Source organism: Callorhinus ursinus, unplaced genomic scaffold (genome assembly GCF_003265705.2).
Source record: "Callorhinus ursinus isolate GAN/ISIS: 27379988/994484 unplaced genomic scaffold, GSC_fseal_2.0 scaffold93, whole genome shotgun sequence".
Lineage (NCBI taxonomy): Eukaryota > Metazoa > Chordata > Mammalia > Carnivora > Otariidae > Callorhinus > Callorhinus ursinus.
The window spans coordinates 1,081,522-1,098,066 of record NW_027397155.1 but is presented as its reverse complement, the minus strand read 5'-3'; the positions used below and the strand labels follow the sequence as shown (position 1 = coordinate 1,098,066).

Genomic DNA, 16,545 nt, shown 5'->3' with positions numbered 1-16,545 from the left:
GGCACACAAAGAAATAAATAGAAAACATACTAAAAATGTTATGCTGCATTTGCATTATTATTTCTAATTTCTTCCCTTTAAATAAAAGGGAAAAAAAAGAAGAAAATGGCATGGATCCTTATAGTCAAATAGCATGGCATTGTGAAAAATGACTTTTGTGAAGTGAAAAAGAAAGTTTCCCCGGACTTTATTTAGAGGTGACCAATTTCTCAAAACACATATCAACACAGTGACCGTGGAAAATGACACTCGTAGGTGTCAGCATGTTATGTTGGAATGTAAAATACCACTGCCGGAGAAATAATAGTAATAGCATCAGAATTAGCTATTTTAAAAGCTCCTCTTTTCAATCTCTCGGTCTTCCTAGATGAACTGCTGGCTTGGTAGAAATCTCTGAATTCTGCTCATTCCATGTTCATGAATACTAATCATGTACCTTGAAATATGATCCCTGAACATGAATTCATTCTGCTCCCCAGGACAAATTTTTATTTTTCAAATTTCACAAAGATTTATGAGAGACACTTCTTTGGCATTTGTTGGCATCAGTGTTTCACTAATTAACATTCTCGTATATCCATAGAGGAGAATGGACACAGATTTGCAATCCACTTCCTTTATCTTTCAATAGCGTGTTTGTTCCTGTGTGGAGACTGTTAATTAGTTTAACTAAGACATTTTCCTTCTATTTTTTTTTTTTAATTCTCAGGTCACTGAGGAAATAAAAACCACAGAGCAACTAATTCAAATGGAGAACATTATCTCATGTATTTCTTGTACTCGAGGAACTACTTGGAAAATAGTCTCATCACGAAGATACGGGAATATCCAAGTGAAGGGAAGAATGTGATGAGTAAGGGTATTTTCTTAAGCTTCATGCAGAGCTTCCTTTACTCTGTGGAGCATATTACAAAGTCTTCAACTGTAACTAGCTGATTCAAGTTTAAGCCCCCAGCTTCCCCATGCCTTGGCTCTGTGATCTTAAGCAAGTTAATTAGGGCAATGAAAGAGGAGCATGGAGGTTACACAGGTTCATTCGATCATTTATTTTCTTTTATCTGTCAGGGAATTTGCTTTATGTAGTTCATCCCATTTAATCTTTGTAACCATTTGTCAAAGTAAATATGATTAACTCTATGTTATATCCTAGAAAACTGAAACCCAGAGATATTAAACAACCAAGTTAATAAATGGTAAAGAGAGTAACCATAAAACTTAAAGTAACAAATGTGCTTTGAAAACAGCACAGCATTACCGATATGTAGGTACTACATCATATAAGGACAATAAATCAATACTGATTGACACCAGGTATCAAGCAATTAGTATGTCAAAAAAGCTGTGGGGGATTCCCCAGAGATAGGGTTGCCAGATTTGGCAAGTAAGAATACAGAATTACCAGTTAAATTTGAATTTCATAAAAATAATACATGCTTTTAACTTGAGTATTTTCCATGTAATATTTGGCATAGTTGACACTAGACAAAAGTATTTTTTTTCATTTGACATTCAAATTTGACTGGGTGTCTTATATTTTATCTGACAGCCCTACTCAGGGACCTTCATCTATGAAAAACAAAGGTTAGAAAGACTATTAATACTGAGGACAGAAACCACTGGAGGAGCTTATGCAATAGGATTTTACGTTTTGGTTAGACCTCTGATATTATGACCATTATTAGGAATGAGACGACCCCACGAATTAGCATGATTTCAGAACAAAATATTTGGATAAAACTAATGTTTGGATCAGCAAGTTTGAGTTAATGGAATAATACTGGTGTGGTAGTCTCACTGGGATCCAGGAAAGTCAGTAATTATGAGGTTAAGGTAGTTGAGAAAGGTTTGATGAGAACTTGGGCAGACTCTTCCAAAGAAAAGTAGGATTCAGGAATATGAAGAAGAATAAGGGAGGGTTAATGTTTCTGTGGCAGCATTGGCAAAAATAAACACATGAGACTGAGCCTGTATTAAACATCAATTCTGCCCTAATATTCCCTGTAGCCCTATCAACACTATAAAAAGAAAGAGATAAGATGAGAGTAAATGTCCATAAGTAAACTGAGCGAGTTAGATTCTTGGAAACCAGGGATTGAGTTAGGAAAGGAGAAGATACTGAAGATCAGTTAGGGGCTATTGGAGTAAGCATGCTGCAGAAGGCATCAACTGGCAGAATGAATCCCCACCGCCATTCCTCCAAAAATGAGACTGACCAGGAAGAAAAGAAACAGCTTTAATCAGTAATTTTATATGTTGCCATATAGAATACTCACAATTAAATTCATTGTAAAATATAAATATAAGTTTAGAGATGTTCAGTGTCCACCCAGGATCATTGTATATGTTTTTCCCTAATCTATTGCCAATCATGGCCAGGGAGGAAGTCAATAATGACAGGTGGTCTCCTTGCCCTCAAAGAGTTTTCAAATTCATCTCAGTATTTGAGAGAAACAGACCAAAGTCAGGAAGCCTGCTACTAAAACGTTAACAGAGTTCATTCACCTATAAAATGGGAGTAAGACTACCTACCTTAAAGAAAGATCATGAAGACTGAATTAGATAAGGTTTGGGAAAAATGATCTCAGCTGTAATATTCTAGGCTTCCTGCTTTGAAAAAGCCATTGATCTAGAAATACTTTCAACATCCTTTCCAAGATACTATGATTCTATGAGAGATTAGAAGGACAGCTTATAAGAATAACAATTCAATTATTCAGACATGTCCCTAGCAGGACATGGACGAAGCTGGTGTCACTGAAGACAAATAACAAAAGATATTTTCTGAAAAACATTCTGAATACATTTTATGACAGACTAGAGAAAGGGAATAGAAAGAATAAAAGGCTAAAAAAATGAATTCTAAAATATAAAGATACAAGGACTTTGATAAGCTGAATAAGGAATCATAAACCCAGTTTTGCATATTTTATAACAACAAAAACCTTTTATAGAACCCACAAAACAAATCTCTAGTATTCTGTACATATAGAGAAATTCTGACCTTTTGTCCTTCCAGACACAAAGGGAAAAAAGGATTACTGGAGGCCTCTTGGAGAATTAGAGAAGAAAATGGTTTTGTCGGATATTAGCTTTGGTGCCCTTTTGTAGATTGAATGAACCTACTCTATCTCAATCAGCGAAAGTAGAATGAATTTTTTTCAGAATTAGAGAGATTCGGCTCTGTAACTTAATACATATAGAATTAAATACAGGTTTGACAAGATGGGGAAGTAATGATACAAAATACATATACTGTCATTTGTATTAAATGAGCTATCTTATATAAAGCCTACCACAGGCACACAATAAATGATGATTTCCTTCCTTCTCCAATCAAATCTACCCCACCAGGTCCATTGCCTGTCCTTTTCCAAGGGTACAACATGCCAAAAACCCCAGTGCCTGGTGGTACAAATTTACAACATGTATCAGAGATAATGGCCAGGAATGACATACTTTCCCTGAAGAAAGTCTTTTTTTCCAGAGTGTAAAGGGAGAATTAGGTCATTATATAATACATTAAATGAGTACATTCTAGGCCACTTTGGTGATATTGCTAATGTTACTGCCTTCAGTGGTAACAAGAGGAAGGTAAAGTTAATTCCCCTTTCCTTCAGAAGTAGTATGTTTTATAAGTCTGAAGGGTACAATATTATGATAACCTACATACAATATTAACCATTTTCTGCCAAAAGAAACATTACATTTCAATAGTAATTCCATAAATATCCAAGAGAAATTGTCCCAATATCCATATATATTGCAGTTAGCTCAGCAGGAAAAGCCATTTTAATGATGAGGCTCTGAAGAGCCACTGCAAACTTGAGATAATTATATGTGATCCATCAACTACCAAAAGCATATTGGTGAGAGCTGCCCAATTATGTATGAATAAGAATCTTAGAATTATAGAATGATCTAGCTGAAGAGAATCTTTTCTAATGCATTCATTGTAGAGATAAGGAAATGACACCTGGAGATTATTTGCTTAGGCTTGCCCAGTAAGTGGAAGAGATGATTCTGAACCAGCTCTTTTGACTTAAATGCTTTCCATTAATAAACTACCATCATTGATACAAATACAGCTAATACTTTGACTCCTATCATGAAGATCTTTATAAGGAGATACAAAAAAACCCTATGAAACCTTTTCAATAGTGAAAGACATAATTACATTTGTTCTCCCAAACCTAGATTTTAAAACAGAAAGCTTGAGTTCTAGGAATTATAATACTCCTTTTGAAGTTAGTATGGCACCTGGTTTTACATGTGGGGAAATGGAAACACTAATATTTTGAATGTTTTGAGCATGGCTTCATAGCTAGAAAATGACTTGAATACAAGGCCTCTGAATCTCAGTCTATGCATTTTCCCCCTCATCTTTTATATCCTTTCTCACCTAAATGCTGGTAACATTTCTACACCTGAAACTAATATTACAGTATATGTTAACTAACTGGAATTTAGATAAAAACTTGGAAAGAAAAAAAGAAATTAAGCAAAGCAGTTAGGCAAATGTGTACATACATATTCCCACATACAATACATGATTCATGTAAAATGTTGGATTACCCAGATAGTTCCATATGTGAGCAAGAATTTTCAATGCTGAATAAAGTAGTCCAAAAATATTTAGGAATGAAATATGCTCTCTTTATTCCATTTCAATTGATTCTACATCTATATCTTACACAGAATCTTTATAACAATATTTACTTTCTTGTTTAGCCATTAATCCAAAAGATAAAGAAAAACAAGATTTGGTTTTCTAAATTCAAATTGCTTCTGAGATGTAGTAGTAATTTCAACTAATAATGATTCAAAAATTAGAGCCATTGGACTCTGGCTTCTGACCAAGTTGTTGTAATAAAGATCAGATTTACCCTCCCATCTGAAAAAGCAAAAAACTGGACAAAATATACAAAAAAAAGTGTTTTCAAGAAACTGTATATAAAGCAATGGAAGATAGTGAAAGATGGCAAATAAGCAAGATGGACCATATAATTGCCCCTATCCTACTATTTAAGGGAATTTCCAGGCCTTTGCCCAAGAAGTCTGGGGAGACAGAGGCTGCTAGACTTTACAAGATACAGGACTAGAGAAGAGGACCCTGAAGATCTACAGAAGTCCTTCCTGAAGTATTTACCAGGGTATTGATCAGTACATGCATGTGAGCTAACTACTAGAGGTTGTGTAATATGTCATATGAAATGATTAGATTGCATAGTACCCAGAGAGTATACAGGGCATGGAATAGTGCCTGTTCCCATAAGCCAAAGTGGAAGAACTCATAATTAACAGGCATTGGGAAGAAATCAGAGAGGGAGACAAACCATGAGAGACTCCAGACTCCAGGAACCAAACTGAGGGTTACAGAAGAGGGGGGGTGAAGGGATGGGGCAACTGGGTGATGGGTATTAAGGAGGGCATGTGTAATGATTAACACTGGGTGTTATACGCAACTAGTGAATCATTGAACACTACATCAAAAACTAATGATGTACTATATGCTGGCTAATTAAACATAATAATAATTTAAAAAACAGGCATTGGAAAAACTCATAATTAGCAGGCACTGAGTAGAGTACTCAGAAGGCTCCTGCTTCTGTGATGGAGAATAATTAGCTCTAGCCGAAGCACAGATATAGTCCTGCCTAAGAAATTATGAAACAGGATCAGTAAGGATCAAGCTGCTTCCAACTAACTGCATCCCAAGACAAAACTGAATACACACACACACACACACACACACACACACACACACACACACAAAACTACCATGGCAAAGGTAAAATTTATATGATCTAGATTCCAATAAAAAAGTTACAACGCATGCATAATAGTAGGAAAAGACAAACAATAATGAAAAAAAAGATTAGTCAATTGAAGCAGACACAGAATTGAGGAAAATATTACCGTGGATATAAGTGTCAACTCACCCAGTGGACATGATAATCCTAAACATCCAAGCACCTAATACAGAGCTTCAAAATACATGAAGTAAAAATTGATGAAACTGGAAAAAACAGAGATGAATTTACAACCATAGTCAAAATTTCAATACCCCTCTCCAATGACAGATAGAACAAAATGAATGAAAAATAATAAGGATAGAGAGGACTTTAACTCTGTCAACCAAAATGAGCTAGTTGAAATTTATAGAACATTATATCACACAACCACCAAAATGTATCCTTTTTAAGTCCACACAGAATGTTTATCAAGACAGACCATATTCTAGGCAATTAAACTAATATCAAATTAATTAAAAAAATTTAAGTCATACAAAATATACTTTTGGCCACAATGAAATTACATTAGAAATCAATACCAGAAAGATATCTGGAAAGTCCCTCACTATTTGGAAATTAATAACACACTTATAATAACATATCAAAGAAGAAATCAAAATAGAAATTAGAAGAGAGTTTGGAGTGAATGGAAATAAAAATACAGCATATCAACATTTGTGGGATATCAATAAAGAACCACTTAAGGGAAAATTTAGGGGACTATATGTCTTTATTAGAAAAAAAGGAAAGGTCATAAATCAAAAGTCTTAGCTTCCATTTTATAAAATTAGAACAAATGAAACTGAAAGTAAGCAGGGAAAAAATTAAAAAAATCAAAGCAGAAATCAATGAAAGAAAACACAGAAAATCAATGAAACAAAAACTGCTTATTAGAGAAGATTCATAAAATTGATAAATTGATAAATAAATTGATAAATCTCTAGCCAGATTGATCAAGAAAAAAGAGAGAGAGAGAAGACACAGATTACCAATATGAATTATAAGACAAGTGACATCATTATGAATTCTATAGATATTAAAGGGATCATAAAGGAGCATTATAAATAATTTTATGCTAACAACTTTGACACCATAGATGAAATAGAAAAATTTCTTCACAACTCATTTATGAAGAAATAGATAACTCAAGTACACTTACAGTTCCTTAAAGATGAATTTGAAATTCAAACTTCTCAAACAAAAACCAGTTAACTGCTTAACTGCTGAAATTTATTACAGTAACTTGAAATTGGTTTACCACATAAAAATCAATTAATTTAATACTATATATTAACACAGAGAAAAATAAAAATATGATCATTTAAATAGACACAATAAAGGCATTTGACAAAATCCAGCATCCATTCCTGATAAATGCTCTCAGTAAACTAGGAATAGAAGGGGTCTTACTCAACCTGATAAAGGGCATCTATAAAAAAGTTAAAGCTAATATCATACTCAGTGATGCAATACTGAATGCTTTCCCCCTAAGATTAGAAAGAAGAAAAGGATGCCGTCTGTCACCATAACTATTTAACATAATAGTAGAGGTTCTAGACAATGAAATAAGACAAGAAAAAAAAATAAAGGGCACATGGATTGGAAAGATTTTGGGGTAACAGAAATGCTCATCTGTATATTTAAAAATATGCAATTAGGGGTGTGTCAATTGTATCTTAATAAAGCTGTTAACAAAATATTACCAGGAAGCATAAACTTACACAAAAATAAATTAATGCCTATGAAACATAACAACAAATTAACTAAATCACCACTTGATTAAGAAGACAAAATTTGGCTCTGTAATGCTCTGTCGTTTTGGTTCACATAGTTGACTCGTCCTAAAATGTCTTCAAATTGGATTGAAAATCTGCAGTCGTAACACAGATGGGAATTTTTCACAAATAATTTTGGTTATGTTTGCTTAGTTGTGTCAGTAAAGTGTAACCGATGTTTAAAATGTCTTTTTGATGTAAGAAAGTTTAATATTGGACAGTATGAAGAATTTTTCTTCATTTTTTTATCCATGTCTATTTTTTTTTCTGTTAGACTTATTCCTTCATGGCTTTAAACTATGACTTACTCAATTTTCAGCTGTACTTAAGACAATTCCTAAACCCTGAGGAATTAATTTTCAGTTTGGTGTCATCATATGATATCAATTCAGAAAAGTAGTAATCTTTTGCCATATTTAAAATTTTACATTGAGTTCTAGTTTATTTGACTAATGTTACTAAAATTAACATCAATAAATTAAGGGTATTTTTATCATGCACAGACCAACCAACAAACAAAAACAAAAAATTACTTTGGATGTGTGAGGAAACAAATTGTAAGCTCCTTGAGAAAGTGATAATAATATTGAGTTATTTATCAAGTTACTGAATGCCTACTTTGGTCTAGGCCTTGTGTTAAGTTATGGGATTAATTGATAATCAGCTTTATATTTGAGAAAAATGAGGTTTAGATAAATAACTTGCCTGACATCTCACCTGGTAATCCACAGAGATAAGAACTAAAATCAGCTTTATCCTATCTGAAGTCTGTATTTTTAGCCACCATGCTACAATATTTCCCTAAGCCTCTTTCTTTCATTTCTATAGTTTCACCTACAATGGAAACTTAGAAGTAGTAAGTCATTTACATTATTTAAATTGATCAAAACCCTAGTTCCTTTTTTCCTTTGAAAGATCAGAGAGCTTATGAAACATGAACATACAAGACAATAAATCCACCTCCATTATAAAAAAGAAAAAAATGAAAATTAATAGTCTAAAGGATCTGTAACAGTCCCACCTTTGTGTTGCATTTGAAGACAGATGGAACACTGTATGTCTGAAGTTGAAACAGCGCATTTCGTTTACCTGTCACCATTATCTCTGGATTTATTCAGCAATAGGTTGTAATCATGATTATGACAGAAAAAATCAGCCTTTGACATTCTAATAAATGCCTTTGTTTTGTGCAGAAGTATATGACCAACCTATATTTTGAATGTATGTTCATGAATGATGAATATGTATTTCAAATGTGATTAAGTTATGCCCTTTCTGGTAGCAAGATTAGATTTATAAATGTATGGCTGTTTTGATATTCTATAATTTTCTCATTGCTGTTAAACATTCATTACATAGAAATTGTTTTGCAAATTGTAACAGAATGACACATTCAATTAATATGTATACAATAGGCATTATTCGACCCTAAGTCTTTCTACATCAATTTTTCAAATTATTCTCCTCAAACTAGCTGTAATCAATCAGTTCATTTGCAGAACAAAACTAATATTCATATTATATGCCTCTAAATAATTGTTTCCTATATAAATAGTCCATAAAATCAGTAGATATCAAAGGTAAATGCTGATTTCAATTCTATAAAATAGGAAAGGAAATAAAAAGAAAACATTAATTATTTTGGACACTTAAAAAATTCTTATAGTTTGACAGAATCTCCAAGGTCATTGAATGCATTAATTGAACCTACTTGCCAGGGTTTATATTTATCGCTGCTAAATTTCAACTTCTAGTTTAATTTCAAATTTTCAATTGGAAAAGTTTTTTTTCTTCTAATTTTGACTCTGTCATTAGTCACATAAGTTGAAACTTCCAGTTCTTTGTGAAGGACAAATTTGCTAAGCAATGCTTCCATGACTTCATACAAATCACTAATACAAATGCTTCCAAGAAAGAGAAAAAAAGTCTAAGTAGGGTGTAAAGAATATAGATCTTGGAATCAAAATAACTAGGTTTGAGGCTTGATGCCACCATTTCTGAGCAGGTGACCTTGGGTAAAGCATATAACACTGAGAGTTATGGCTTACTCCTCTAAAGCAGAGAAAATGTACAAAAATATGAAAATGCCTTGTCAACTGCAAATGCTATGTTTATAGATGGTATTCATAATATATAATAGATATGTTACTGAAGACATCTTTTTTTAAGACATCTTTTAAGTTGATATTAATGTATAAATATTATTTAAGTAATGAGTTCATCTAAATTCATATTTAGTTATCAACTCATCTAATCTCTCTTTTTCAATATCATCCTCAATAATATCTGCCTAGATTTTTACCAGATATCTTGCTAAATTCAGTATCTCAATTATCATTTTTTGAAAGAAAGAATGAATGAAAAGAATACATGTTGTTAATGGCAATACCATAATTTGCCCTTCATTCCTATTAAAGTTGGGGATCATTCTTAGTGAATCCATGTGATTTCTGTGGATCACATAATTTTTTTAAGGACCCCAAACAAAAAATTTTAAAAATAATCCAATATTATCAGCAAAATTAATATTCCTATTATTTTTATCCTTCTTCTTCCCCAACCACATAGTTGTGAAAATGAAATACTCACTGGCCAACTGATTCATCTGCAGTTAGGCATTAGGAAAAAGAACTTTGGAGTTTGAAAAAACTCTGATTTGAACTTGGTTCTGACATTGATTAGTCATGCAAGTAGCCTGGCTTCTCAGAGCATCTCATGCAGAAAATAATTTTTATTTTGCCAGTTTGTTATCAAAATTAAATGAAATAACATGTGCAAAGTGTTTAGTTAATGTCTAACCCACACCAAAAGTTATCGCCACAATATTCTCTTCCTTCATCCCATTTCCTTTCTGAAACAGAACGAAATATTTTCAGGTTTATCTTTTAGAGGCATAGATTCCTAAACATACACTCCAACTAGGAAATATAGTGAACACTAAGAGAATGGCTTTTCTAAAATTTGGATAAGCCAACAAAAGCACCAAATTGGCTCTGTCAACAACCCTTTCTTTGGGGCACTAGACAATTCAGCCTCATAAAGGAAAGGCAAAATTCTCTATATTCAGACATGTAGGGTCTCATTTTAGAAATATATACAAACACAGAGGGCACTGCCTGTGGATATGCATCACTGAAGTCAGGAAATTTGTCAGCAAAGGTAATGATCTGATGGCCTCAGCTTAGTTCCTGAAAGGTTCTCTACAACAGTGTTAAAATGGCCATAAATAACAAGATAATTAAGCATCCGTCCTGAAAATCCATTTGAAAAGAGCTGTTTAAGTTTCTGACAGTAAGGCCTCAAAAAGAGAAGTGAAAGCAGAGTTTGGGTTTCTTAAAATTACTAGCTTCCTGTTTCTTATTTTAAAAAATGCTCACAAATCTTTTGAGTTGTTTGCATCTTTGGAAATTTTCCTGAGGAGCCAAAAAGGAGAGAATAAAGCAGGGTAAAAGGGGTATATATCTAAAATGTCCACCACCTGAGCAGAGAGCCCTTAGTTGCAAGACCAGCCGGACAGGGAGAAGTTCATTGTTTTCTGCCTCCTTCCTCCAGACTGTACAAGCCAGGACCCTTAGTTTCTCCGCTCTTCCTCTTGTATTACTTTACTTCAGACCTTTAGCATCTCCTGAATTATTGTAATGATATCTCAGCTGATCTTTCCAGGCTCTAGCCTGGTTTTCCTTTTGATCCACTTCCATTTTACTCCTGGAGTAATCCTTAAGATACCAAACTTGCTCCTGTTGTCTCCCCTGCTTAAAGTGTCCCATAAGTCCATTGTCTTCAAGATAAAATCTAGACTGGGAAAAGAATTATTTCCAGTTTTGAACCTAGCATATGTTTCCAGATTCTTCTCCAGCCACAGGGAATTCAGACTTGAAAAGGTCCTTGAAAAAGAGAAAAGTAGGGGCACCTGGGTGGCTCAGTCGGTTAAGCATCTGTCTGCCTTCCACTCAGCTCATGATCCCAGAGTCTCTGGATCGAGCCCCAAGTTGGGCTCCCTGATCAGTAGGGAGTCTGCTTCTCCCTCTCCCTCTGCCCCTCCCCCACTTGTGCTCTCTCTCTCTCTCTCTCTCTCTCTCTCTCTCTCTCATAAAGAAATAAAATCTTAAAAAAAGAAAAACAGAAAAGTATTATGGAGAGGAGTGTGTGTTCCCAATGAAAACAGTAATGGAAGGAAGAATGAACAACAAAGCCCTGTCTTTGTGAGACCATGGGCTTGATCTAAGAAGATCTAGACCTTTAGGCTGGCTTTGAAGGATAGAAAGGGCTGAATTAACCAAAATAACTGGTGAGAAAATTCCAGGGCATGAGTTGAGTTCATACATGACTCTGTGAAAGAAACAGGCAGAGCAGTGTGGTCTGCATGAGATGACTACAGCATTTGCCAGCATAACTAACCTCTTCCCCACCAGGAACTCGTCAGTCATTCTTGGACCTGACACATGGCAAGTCTACAACAAATGCTCGGTGATGAATAAATTAGTCCATAACAGATTCCCCTTCCTTGCTATATAAACTTTACTATGAAGCAGCTTGTGCCCAGTGCTTTACAGAGAAGCTCGTCTTTTGATGCCTGCCTGTTTCATGAGCAATCATTTCAGTGGAAGTTTTTACTCAAGTACCTTTTGATATTTCCTCTCTCAGACTGTTGTTTGGATCAAATATTCAAATGACTTTACATAGTATATATTTTGTGAGCAACTACTAAATGCCAGGCATTGAGAATACAATGGTAAATAAAACAGACATAATCTATGCCCCATGGAATTTATATCTTAGTTAGAAAGAGAATTATAAGAACAGGTAATTTTTTTTTAAAGTCATATTCCTTTTTATGGGCTATGATTAAGATTCTGAATATTTACCGAAATAAAACTTAATACAAATGCTGGACTACTTAGGTCGAAAAGGACCTCTCATAGAAGCATATCTGTCCTTAAAGGAATTCCAGTTTGAGACTCAATTTTAAGAATAAGGCATAACAAATGAACAGAAGACATACCAGGTCAAAAGAGGGATTCTTCAATTCCCAACATACTCTACACCTGATAAAACAAATCTAGACTTTTTTTTTTTCTTTAAACAACTGCCAAGGCTGGAATCAAAGATAAATAGAAGGCACAACAGTTTTGCTCTGGTTTTGTGTTATTTGGATTTTGGGGTTTCTTTGTTTTTGGGGTTTTTTTGTTTTGTTTTTTTACAAATACAAATTAAACATGAAAAAAACTACTTCAAAAGAAATCTAGATCAGTTGCATTCTAGACATTTAAAACCTTTCTCACAATTTAAATGGTAAAAACAGGTTTATATTTGTTTTGTGATCACATACCAAAAGAAAAAAAAAAAACTCTACTAACACCTTTTATTTTTTTAACCATACCAGCAAGAATCAAAACTGTCAATTTTTCCAATGGCAATTTCTACACACCAGAAGGTAGTCATGACTCTCAAAGAAGAAACAATTTGGATTTTTCCTGCCTTCAAAATGTTTATCAAATCCTGTGTTTCTCACAGGCTTTTGAAACACATAGAAAATAATATTCCAATGAATGAAACATACCAAATGTCAGTAATAAGCAAGACACATTCCTTTGGGGAAACGGCTGTTAAAAAAAATCCAGTCTGTATATGCAAAAGTAAAGCAAGGAAATTCAGTCTTTTTCTCTTCTTTAAAAATCTGTTTTTCCTAAAATATCATTCCACAAAATTGGAAGTGAAGGACTAAAAGGTGAGGAGAGGGAAGGGCGGGAAAGGGAGCACACATAATTAACACAAAAAGTAAAATTGTACAAACTTAAGCAGTTTATAATAGACTAGGGTCAAACTCCAGGATACCAAACGCTGGTGTAAGAAATTCACCATTCTGCAGGAGCTAGAAGATTTGTACTGCTGCGTGAAGATCAACTGAAGAGCAATTCACTGCCTTGGAGCAATTCCCCTTCCCACTCCAAATCCTGGTTTCTGCACCATGCCTCCACGGGGAGCGCCTCTCATTCCACCACCCAGCCCACCTCGAGGGCCTCCAGGTCCCCGCAGGCGGTTATCTCGACGGTCCCCTTCCCGGGCAGCTCGAGTCTTCTTCTCTTCCACATTCAGACGGACCTCACCTCTGAGCATGATGGGCCGGTTGCTAAGGACCTTCTGAACAGGCTCAGAATCATCAAACACAACAAAACCAAAATTGGGTAATTTCCCACCACTGTTAATGCGCAGCTCCACCACATTCCCATAACTTTGAAAAAAATCTTTAAGCTCCGATTTGTCCACTTCGTGTGGCAGATTGCCAATGAAAAGTTGGTGACTATCAGGGTGTCTCACAATTCTTCGGGGTTCAACATCACCTTGCTCACCAGCCTCACGGATTGGTCTAGGTCCCCTCTGGGGAGGAATATTTATTCGTTGTTCTCGCACTCTTTGATCCCTCTGAGGCCTCTGCGGTGGAATCTGAGACTCAGGCTTAGACTCCGGACGAGGCTGTGAAGCTGGTACTTTAACAACATGAGGTGGTATCCCAGTAACTGGAACAGCTCCACTGGGTGGAAGGTTCTTACTGGTCACAGATGCCCAAGAAAATGTCCTCAAGTCTTCCTGTACTGTCTGAGCTATGTCCGTAGGTGCTGGGGAAGAACTCTTCTGAGCATCCTCAGGGGCAGTTTCTTCCAATACTGGCTCAGACTTTTCCTCTTGGATTTCAGATACAGGTTCTTGCTCTGGTTCTGGTTCAGGATCTGGCTCTGGTTCAGCAACAGGTTCCTCTAAATGTTCTTCTAAGTCATTGCTGACAGTCTGATCATAGAAAGTTCCAGAATCATCAGGTACCACCTCAGGTGTCTGCTGTCTTTCTTCAGGTTCCTCTACCTCTTCCTCAGATTCCTCCTGAGGCTCAGTGACAAAGCCACCAAAGACCTCATCTTGGTATCTGAAGATATCATTGTGAACGTAGAACTTATTTGCAACAGAGCCCTCAGGAGCAAGGACAAATGTCTGCATGAATCTCCTCAAAGCCTGGTTGTTATTAGAGAGCAACCCCATCACCTGGACCACTACACCATCATTCAGAGTGGCATGAGCATCAACATGGCGAATCTTAGTGTGGCAATGGGTAAAGTTTTGTGACATCACTTTCCTATGGATCTCTTTCTGTCCATAGACCGCATCTGCTGGCTTTCCATTTGAATCCAATCCCCCATGGACGTAAGAAGAGTTCTTTCCATAAAATCTGTGTAGCATGTCTGGGGCCTGGTTCAGCAGCGTGTAATACTGTCTCACAAATTCCCGCCCGACCAGCAGGGGACTAGGCTTCTCCATAACCATTGCTTTGGTCAATTCAACCTGCGCGGCTGAGCGGGAGAGGAACAAGCTTTGCTCCACAGTACAGCAGAAGGCAAAATCCCCTCACGCAACTGCGTCCGCCAAGAACAGGTAATTTCACCACAGGATGGTTCACAATTTGATAAGTGACCTACTATGTTCTAATAACTGTGCGAGGCATAGTGGAGCTTATACTCTTGTAAAGAATGGATATTACAGAGATAAAAATGCCAGTTCTTCTATAATTACAAACTATACAAATGCAATGCTTTAAAATACAGGATAATTCTTTCAAAGAAGCAGCTCCTAGTTTCATTGATCTGTTCTACTGTTTTTTTTTTGGTTTCTATTTCATTGATCTCTGCTCTGATCTTTATTATTTCTCTTCTCCTGCTCGGTTAGGCTTTATTTGCTCATCTTTCTCCAGCTCCTTTAGGTGTAGGGTTAGGTTGTGTATTTGAGACCTTTCTTTTGTCTTGAGAGAGGCTTGTATTGCTATATACTTTCCTCTTAGGACTGCCCTTGCTGCATCCCAAAGATTTTGAACGGTTGTGTTTTCATTTTCATTTGTTTCCATGAATTTTTTTAATTCTTCTTTAATTTCCTGGTTGACGCATTCATTCTTTTTTTTTAAGATTTTATTTATTTATTTGACAGAGACACAGCGAGAGAGGGAACACAAGCAGGGGGACTGGGAGAGGGAGAAGCAAGCTTCCCACTGAGCAGAGAGCCTGATGTGGGGCTCCATCCCAGGACCCTGGGATCATGACCTGAGCCAAAGGCAGCCGCTTAACGACTGAGCCACCCAGGCGCCCTGACCCATTCATTCTTTAGTAGGATGCTCTTTAGCCTCCTTGTATTTGAGTTCTTTCCGACTTTCCTCTTGTGATTGAGTTCTAGTTTCAAAGCATTGTGGTCTGAAAAATATGCAGGTAATGATCCCAATCTTTTGGTACCAGTTGAGACCTGATTTGTGACCTAGGATGTGATCTATTCTGGAGAGTGTTCCATGGACACTAGAGAAGGATCCTAAAGGAGAACACAGGCAGCAACCTCTTTGACCTCAGCCGCAGCAACTTCTTCCTAGAAACATCACCAAAGGCAGGGAAGCAAGGGCGAAAATGAAGTATTGGGACTTCATCAAGATAAAAAGTTTTGCACAGCAAAAGAAACAGTCTACAAAACCCAAAGACAACCGACAGAATGGGAGAACATATTTGCTAATGACATATCAGATAAAGGGCTAGTATCCAAAATCTATAAAGAACTTATCTCAACACCCAAAGAACAAATGATCCAATCAAGAAATGGGCAGAAGACATGAACAGTTATTTTTCTAAAGAAGACATCCAAATGGCCAACAGACACATGAAAAAGTGCTCAACATCGCTCGGCATCAGGGAAATCCAAATCAAAACCTCAGTGAGATACCACCTCACACCAGTCAGAATGGCTAAAATTAACAAGTCAGGAAATGACAGATGTTGGTGGGGATGTGGAGAAAGGGGAACCCTCCTACACTGTTGGTGGGAATGCAAGCTGGTGTAGCCACTCTGGAAAACAGTATGGAGGTTCCTCAAAAAGTTGAAAATAGAGCTACCATACAATCCAGCATTTTCACTACTGGGTATTTATCACAAAGATACAAATGTAGGGATCTGAAGGGG

General features: G+C 36.0%; 1 protein-coding gene and 1 pseudogene across 4 annotated transcripts in view; both read right to left on the bottom strand.

Annotated features, from left to right (window-relative positions):
- GRM5 (glutamate metabotropic receptor 5) overlaps positions 1-16,545 on the bottom strand; it is a 665,424-nt gene that overhangs the window by 320,025 nt on the left and 328,854 nt on the right. The gene's annotated exons all lie outside the window — the stretch shown is intronic.
- On the bottom strand, positions 12,916-14,974 carry LOC112840167 (ras GTPase-activating protein-binding protein 1 pseudogene; annotated as a pseudogene).